General features: G+C 46.1%; 1 non-coding gene across 1 annotated transcript; it reads right to left on the reverse strand.

The window, feature by feature from the left end:
• Positions 1-160: 160 nt before the first annotated feature.
• Positions 161-232, reverse strand: Trnat-ugu (transfer RNA threonine (anticodon UGU)). The gene has a single exon. It is a non-coding gene; the product is annotated as a tRNA-Thr (tRNA).
• Positions 233-9,295: the final 9,063 nt, after the last annotated feature.

A 9,295-nucleotide genomic window follows, 5' to 3' on the forward strand; every position in this document is an offset into this window, starting at 1 on the left:
AGTAAGGAAATGAGGGGCTCGTTGAGGAAATACAGAAAGATAGGTCAGCAGTCTACGACGCCAAAGGAGGCATAGTGGTGTGGTTAGGCTCTTTTCTTTTTACTACGGTTAATGAAGCGAACATTTTTTTTAACATACAGAAGAAAGAAAGAAAAACACGCGCCCAGAGTGGGGACCGAACCCACGCCTTTCGATTACATGTCGAATGCCTTACCAATTCGGCTATCTGGGCGACTGTGTTCTCCTTCACTTTCTGAGCTATTTAATTTTACTAGGAGTATATATGACACTTGAGGGTGGTAGCCAGCGCCACTCTGACTACACGGGGAGAAGGGGACCTTCTTTTCAACCCCCGGGGCGTGACTCCAACGTCTACAGCCTGTCATGAGCGGGTAACTGGCGGGAAGCCCTCTTATGCTGCCTAGGCATCAAGGCTGCCAGCACCGAGACCCTCGCTAGGCTTTCGCAGAATAATATAGTAAGGAAATGAGGGGCTCGTTGAGGAAATACAGAAAGATAGGTCAGCAGTCTACGACGCCAAAGGAGGCATAGTGGTGTGGTTAGGCTCTTTTCTTTTTACTACGGTTAATGAAGCGAACATTTTTTTTAAACATACAGAAGAAAGAAAGAAAAACACGCGCCCAGAGTAGGGACCGAACCCACGCCTTTCGATTACATGTCGAATGCCTTACCAATTCGGCTATCTGGGCGACTGTGTTCTCCTTCACTTTCTGGGCTATTTAATTTTACTAGGAGTATATATGACACTTGAGGGTGGTAGCCAGCGCCACTCTGACTACACGGGGAGAAGGGGACCTTCTTTTCAACCCCCGGGGCGTGACTCCAACGTCTACAGCCTGTCATGAGCGGGTAACTGGCGGGAAGCCCTCTTATGCTGCCTAGGCATCAAGGCTGCCAGCACCGAGACCCTCGCTAGGCTTTCGCAGAATAATATAGTAAGGAAATGAGGGGCTCGTTGAGGAAATACAGAAAGATAGGTCAGCAGTCTACGACGCCAAAGGAGGCACCACTATGCCTCCTTTGGCGTGAAGGAGAAAGTGAAGGAGAAAACAGAAAGTGAAGGAGAACACAGTCGCCCAGATAGCCGAATTGGTAAGGCATTCGACATGTAATCGAAAGGCGTGGGTTCGGTCCCCACTCTGGGCGCGTGTTTTTCTTTCTTTCTTCTGTATGTTTAAAAAAAATGTTCGCTTCATTAACCGTAGTAAAAAGAAAAGAGCCTAACCACACCACTATGCCTCCTTTGGCGTCGTAGACTGCTGACCTATCTTTCTGTATTTCCTCAACGAGCCCCTCATTTCCTTACTATATTATTCTGCGAAAGCCTAGCGAGGGTCTCGGTTCTGGCAGCCTTGATGCCTAGGCAGCATAAGAGGGCTTCCCGCCAGTTACCCGCTCATGACAGGCTGTAGACGTTGGAGTCATGCCCCGGGGGTTGAAAAGAAGGTCCCCTTCTCCCCGTGTAGTCAGAGTGGCGCTGGCTACCACCCTCAAGTGTCATATATACTCCTAGTAAAATTAAATAGCTCAGAAAGTGAAGGAGAACACAGTCGCCCAGATAGCCGAATTGGTAAGGCATTCGACATGTAATCGAAAGGCGTGGGTTCGGTCCCCACTCTGGGCGCGTGTTTTTCTTTCTTTCTTCTGTATGTTTAAAAAAAATGTTCGCTTCATTAACCGTAGTAAAAAGAAAAGAGCCTAACCACACCACTATGCCTCCTTTGGCGTCGTAGATTGCTGACCTATCTTTCTGTATATATATATATATATATATATATATATATATATATATATATATATATATATATATATATATATATATATATATATATATATATATATATATATATATATATATATATATATATATATATACACACAACCCGCCGTGGTGGCTCAGTGGCTAAGGCGTTGCGCTGCTGAGCACGAGGTCGCGGGTTCGATTCACTGCCGCGGCGGCCGCTTTTCGGATGGAGGCGAAAAGCAAAAACGCACGTGTGTGCGAGATTTCGGCGCACGTTACAGATCCCCAGGTGGTCAAAATTAATCCGGAGCCCTCCACTACGGCGCGCCTCATCGCCTGCGTTCCGTCGGCACGTTAAACCCTACAATCAATCAATCATACTCAAAAACAGCTTTCCTGGACACTGGTCGGAAAATGCACAAGTCGTTTGCGACCACGGTGGAAAAAGAATTCATTTACTAAGATTTTCGCAGAGAGAACGGCTTTAGTCAGAATACAGTGATATATGTTTCAGAATATCAGAATACAGTGATATATACTACTACAGTGATAGGTAGTACAGCTGATATATGTTTCGAAACTACAAATTATCATCAAAAAAGTAAAAGCACAGTCCTTGATCGGGGAAAGGGAATAGAAGGAAAGAGGCAAACACGAGATACAGGCGCTTGTCTAAAGCATTACATAGACGCTATGGTGCCCAGCATTATGAATAAAGGTTGTCCATGCTTACACAAAAGCAAGGCTATATTCACAAGGTTGGCTATAAAAGTACCAGGAACACGAGCAAAGACCCTAAGCAGCGATAACGCGAACAATTGCCTATAAATATCCAGTGCAACAAGAGAAGACAGTGTTATCACATTACTGCAGATTCAGGCAGCTTAATTTCCCCGGATTTTTGTTTAAACTAGATGCTAAGGTTTTAAATTTGTAAATTAGGAATTACTCGCGAACTTCTCCATCATGGTGGGTACGAAAACCAGGCTGTAGGATAGTGGCTTTGATATGGTCAAAGAAATGGCGTCAAACGTTGACGTGTTTGGATAACGGAAGATTTGGAAGGAAGGTTGCATGTGCCCTGTGGTTGTTGAAACGTAGTCTAAATGACAGCGCCCTTTGACCAATATATTGCAGGCTGCAACGAGAACATTCTTACATATAGATTACGTTTTCAATGTCACAACAAAGATCGCTATTTATTTTTAGGCAGCACTTAGTGGCTCAACTGGCAACCGTTTGGGTAGTAGTCATGTGTGCGCAAACCTTGCAGCGGGGCTTGTTGCAAGGATGGCACCGAGATGGAACGATACGCGTGGTTTTTGATGAAGTTAAGATATCACGAAAATTTCTAGCTCTGCGGTATACTACACGTGGCGGTTCAGGAAAAATTTCTTGCAGCCAGTCACTCTGCGTAAGATAATTGTAGTGTTTACTTAAAATATTCCTAATGTTAGGCATTGACGCGTTGTACGTAACCACAAGGTTGCTTTTTTCGGGGGGTGAAGGCCGCGGTTGAATATCGAGGAGGTCATTCTGATGAAGAGCATCGGCGCGCTTAAATGCGTCGTCAGGAATTTCGGCAGGGGTTTTTTTTTAGTAAGGGTGTCGTGAAGTTGTACGCAGTTGGACTCGAAGTCAGATTGTTTAGAACCAACTCTTTTGAAACGGATGGCTTGACTATACGGGATACTAGTTTTGCAACGCTTAGGGTGGCTGGTGTGAAAATGAAGGTACTGTTGCGTGCCCGTGGGCTTGCGGTAAATTGTAGTCCCTAATTCACCGTTATCTACAGTCAAGGTAACGTAAAAAAATTGATGGTTGACTGGGAAAAAAAAGGGAAAATGAAATAGAAGGGTTAGCTTGATTAAAGTCACTAATGAAGGACAAAAGGGCGGCCTCGCCGTGCGTCCAAATTAAAAAGATGGCGTCCATGAAGCGTTTATAGTACAGAGGTTTAACAGCACAACTGGCTAGAAATTCGTTCTCAAGCAAGCCCATGAAGATATTAGCGTAGTTAGGACCAATGGCCGTGCCGAATGATGTACCGCTAACCTGAACGTAATGGATTCCATTGAACTGAAAATTATTTAGTTCTAATATTAGCCGCACAAGAGTAGTTAAGGTTTGGCTATCCAAGGTATTATTTATATCTTATATCTCGTATGCTAGTTGTCACGTCTTGTGGCACGTCTCGACCAGCCCAGAAGAATGGACACGGGAGAATCGTTGGCACGTTTACCACAGCACACATTTATTATGCACAACTCCAACCCCTAAGCAAAATAAACAACAAAGCAAACAAAGAACTCAGCCAAAGAAATTCCTAAATACTAATCCCTAACAATAACACAGAAATGCCAACAAACCAAACCAAAAGTCACTACAATGAAGTCCCTAATAATTCAACCCGTCCTAGTCCCACTCTATACAACGTCCATGTTAACGATCCTAACAACCATGGTCATATAATACCAATTCCCTAGCGGACGGGCCTACCGCTGTCTCCGGCGCTGACGTGTCGTACCCGTAGCGTGGCCGTGACACGCGAGTAGTCGTAGTTGTCCGCTGCCGCGGTGCCGGTGGTGGTGGTACTGACGTAGTTGGGCGTGGTAGTCACACGGTAGACCGCTTTTCAGCTACTCCTCGTGGTAGCCCTCGTAGCAGAAAGCAACTCCTCGCCTCGGGGCCGTCGCCGTGGAAGCAGGTAGCACTGGGGAGCTCCGGGAACGTCGCCGCGTGGGGACCGCCAAGGCGTTGGTTGACGGTGCGTGCTCGCTGTACGCAGGCGCCCGACCGTCGCCGCTCGGGCCACCAAAGCGCAGGTTGGTGGTACGACGCGGAAGTAGGAGCCGATGCCACGTCGGTCCACTCCGGCCCAGGCTGACGTGGCTCTGGTCGACGGCGTGGCCTCGTACCCCCGGCTTGTTCCTCGGACTCGTGCCACCTGACCTTCCTGCTATGGCGTTCTTCTGATCTCTCTCTCCTTCGGCCTGTGCCCCGTGATTAAAAAGCCTTTGCCCGGCCGTCGCGGCTCTCTTGCATTCGCTGTGCCCGTGTCCGCCGCACGGGTCACCTCCACATTGGTCATTTCTCCACGTGCCTCCATCGCGTCCCCTCGTCATTGGTCCGCCGTCTTCGCGGGAAATTTGCCTTCTCTTTCTTCGTCTTTATCTTCATCGGCCTCTGGTTCCGCTATGACACGTCATCTTTATTCCCACGGGAGGATTACCCCTTAAACATGACACTAGTAGTACAGATCAGATGCCGTCGGTATGCGGTATGTTAGTATAAAGGATCGCCACGTCTGACGTAAGCAAGCGGGCGCCTTCGGGGACTTCAACAGAAGTGATATCAGATAAGAAATGATTAGTATCTTTCACATATGAAGCAAACGTTGAAAATTTGGTTGATTCTAGTATCGACAAAACGGGAAATATATTCGGTTACAGTTCCTATTCCCGAGACGATTAGACGGCCAGGATTACAATGTTTATGTATCTTCGGTAGTAGGTAGAAACGGCCTGCGGCGGGGCTTAGAGGGATAAGAGACCTAATTATTGAGCTATCCAACTTTTTGTTGGATGCGAGCAGGGTTAGCGTACTTGCTATAAGAGACTTTAAATGTTCTGCTGGGTCTTCATCCAGACGTTTATAAAATGACTGATCGTTAAGTTGCCGAAATGGTCAAAATGCGTAACAGTGTGCGTGTGAGAAGGAACTGCCTAGCAGACGACGGGACCAGCTGAGCGGCTTTCTAAGTATGCGCTTGCCCTCAACCTCTGTGCATCTTGGCCCCGTCTTATCGCGCACACGCAAACTAAACTCGTCGCTCGCGCACGCTAGTTAAAGATTTGGGTGAATGCACCGGGGCCTACTGGAACTCTACAAACTGCGTGTCATGAGGAAGCCTGACTAGGTTTCGTAGTACCTCAGACCCAATGTCCCAGGAATGTGTGGGCCTTCTCTGTGGACCTGAAAGGCCGATTTTACTCACTTACCGAAGAGTGTGTTTGTGAAGAGGTCCCCCGTGCATTGACCGAGTAGGAGTGGTAAAATTCGAGACCTCCTGTGGCTCCGATGTGAGTCATTTTCTAGAACTGGCGAGGTTTTACCTCCAGTCCACTTTTGTGAACTATGGCAGTAGTGTTTTTATTTAAAAGGAGGTAATAAGTGGTCATGCGTGGCGACAGTTTCAAGCGAGTTGTTAGCTAGATTTGACAGAATCTTTGCGCTCTAACTTGCTAAAAGGAGATCTGAGAAGATTTTTAGACACGTTGATGATTTTCTTGTTTTTATCAACCGGGTGAAACCAACACCAAAATTCACATTGAAGAAATAGATGTCTTCCAGGTTGTGTTGAAGCCCTTACAGCTGACGTCGGAAACTGCCGTAGACTGTAAAATAAGATTTTTAAATCTAGAACTAACATTTACAAACTTTCGTGTGTGTTTCACATACGCTCCTCGCTCTCGAAAGTGCCTTCTCCCCTACGCCTCATGCCACTCGAAACTCGTGAAGAGAGGCAAAGACAAAAGTTCCCTGGAGGCGGCCATTAAACGATCATATGAGCATTAAGTGCAGGCAAGCTTTAATTCGCTGGTCTTTAGGTTGCACGGGGCGGGCTTCTCAAGCCAAGCTTTAAAAACTGCGGGAGAATCATTTCTTGGTGAGATCAGTAGTGCAATCAAAGCCAGTCTGGAACCCCCGGATGTGGCCAGAATAAGCGTGGCCGCGATTCCTTATGTACGCAATGTTTCGCACATAAGGTTATGTAAACAAGGTTGGAGTATCCGGCGTTCGCGTGGTTTTCACAGCACCAAACAAACCTTCACGCCTCTGCAGAAAAGTTAGTTACAAGCACAGCGTCGCCAAGACGAGTGAAAACAATCCTGCTCGGCCTAATGTTGAGTGCAGATGTCAAGTGGTGTACAGCATCCCACTTAATAGCAAAAAAGTGTCACATAGGCCAGACGGGCTGTTGCATCAATGACCGTTTGCGGGAGCATGCCAATGCTCTCAATGTGTCTGGTTGGGGTCACCTTGCTGTGCACTGCAAAAGTCGTGGCTGCACGCCGTTGTTTCAAAAATGCAGTGTATTGGGCCATTATAGGGAGCAGAAGACACGCGGGATTTACGAGGCCTTTTGCATTGTTCGTCACGCTAAAGATTGTAATATTATACTGAGCGTCTCGCTCATCGAGAGATTCGATATATCAAAACTTGGCACGTATGACCTGTGAACATTGCTGCGTGTTTAAGGAATGAATTTGGTGCGCTTTTTTCTTGTTCCCACTCCCCTAGCCCGCCTTCTTTCTTTTTGTTTTGGTGGCGTACCGGCATGTATAAAACTGGCTACCCGATGAAAGAAATGATTTGGTTGTTACACTCTTAATCTGGATCCACATAAGGTCCGCTTAATAGCTGGAACGTTTTTGCAAAAAAGTTACAGTCATATATTTGGAACCGTGTTCCTCATACCTTGAATAACTAAGTGGGACAGTGCAGCACATATTTTTGCAACGACATTATGTGGATCGGCGTTCCAAATGAAAGTGATCACTGTCCCAAATAAAAAAGTATTTGAAGTTACTGGAACCATGATCCACGTAAAATGCTTACGGGTTGATCCGGTGCGCCGTTCAAGGTACCTGCAGAGCAGCTGTTTATATCACAAGGTGTTCCTATAGACGTGGGGAAGCTGTCTATGGAATTTCCAATATTTCTGGTTTCCTGCCGTGTAAACCGAGGCCATATGCCAGGCTGGTGATGCATTGGTATAAGGAGGAAACCGCAAGCACCATTTTAACACAGCCTTGACATATGGCCTGCAGTGATACCAACGAATGGAAAGCAGAAACCACCGCAGCAGTGTTGTCCCTCACAGTTCACAACAGTTCCCTATAGGAGCACAGTTCTATATGAAAGTCGGTCTGAGAAACCTAGGCTTCATTCGCAGAATCCTGTTCGGGGTTTTAGCTACACGTAGAAGAAACAAGACACCTGCATTAAAATACATACGAAACCAACTACTAACACTCATGCACTGCTTTTCAATATACTATACAACTTTATTAGATGGTAGTATGCTTGCATTTCAGATATGGATAGTTGTCTATTTGAAATTGCACACAAAATGACCAAAGTACAAGTAATTAATACCATAACGATCACACCAGGCTCGACATTGCATTTTCACATATCTCGTTTACACAAAAACATGGGTAATAAAGACCACTTGAAGGGCAACTGCGCCAGAAATATACTTGTGCATCTACCGTAGCACTCACAGACGATATACAATAGTGGGCATAAAATATATTGCCTTGTCACATAAAAGATGCAGAGACATCTACATTTGTATCCTAAGCTGTAAGGCGCGATAGCAATAGTTTGACTCACACAGAGCGTTTTCGTATGCAGCTGCTGAATTTCCCATCCATGCTTCAGGAGCACAAACAGTTAGCGAAAAGAGAAAGACTAGCAACCAGAGTTTTTAATCGCCGTGTCCCTGGAGAAACATAGGCCCTCTGCATTTCTGTGGCTTTAAATGCGAGCGTGAAAGGTTGCAAATGCGAGGTGGTGGTCAGCTTGAGCCCGGGGGACTCAGTGTCAGTGTATAAAAATGTTTATTCCGTAATGTCTAGGCCGGGCTGAACAATATTGTTATTTTTCAAAGAGAAAGAGAGGGAGAGAAGATATTTGGTTAGGAAGAAATATTTCTGGTTTACGAAAATTGGACTGGATTACGAAAGAGATGGCAGAACTCAAAAGTGAAACTTGCGTCTACGGCGCCAGATGCAGCAGGTCCTTCCCTTTCCCTCTCAATCAGCTCGCGCTGATCTTGAGGTAACGACCCGGGAAAATCTGCCTCCAATGCTTCGAAGAGGTGCGATCTGTGACGGTTGAGTCGTTCTTCCCTGGCCATACCCTGGGACAAGGCTAGGTCACGGGCAAAAGGGTGGATGTTGCCCTATTTTACCTGAGTTCTAGGTTAATGTCTGATGCTCCCACCGAGCACCTTACGCACATAAATTTTCAGATGACTGTGCTGGTTTTCGTCAGCAGAGTTTGTGCTTCTTCGGAATTCAGACCTCGTTGTTGCGAGGGGAAAGACTGTGTTCCTAGGCATGTTGTCACGAAGCGAGAGACGACGCAGTTGTCTTGAAGGAAAACACGTTTATTGGAGCGAACGTTTGCTCCCCTAACAACTCAAGGGTCAAAGGTCAGCCATAGTCTCTTTCTGTACCGGTCATAGAGAATGAATACGGAATGTAGCATATTTTCTAACTTCATGGGCGAACTGAAACGGATTAATGTTTCGTGCACATTGGGATGCAACAACTTTGCACCTAAGCGTTTTGAAAATTATTCCAACCCTAGTGCTGCATATGACATTGAAGGCATGAAATACAGGAATGGGTTATTTGTTAAACGTCCTCTGTGAAGTTAGTACTTGTAATAGTAAGCACCTGAGCGTTATGGGCAATTAGTTGGAGGCCTCAGGTTAGCTCTGATATTGCCAGCGTA

This window comes from Haemaphysalis longicornis, unplaced genomic scaffold (assembly GCF_048455015.1).
Source record: "Haemaphysalis longicornis isolate Haplotype H1 unplaced genomic scaffold, Haemaphysalis longicornis Haplotype H1 scaffold_12, whole genome shotgun sequence".
NCBI classification, from domain to species: domain Eukaryota; kingdom Metazoa; phylum Arthropoda; class Arachnida; order Ixodida; family Ixodidae; genus Haemaphysalis; species Haemaphysalis longicornis.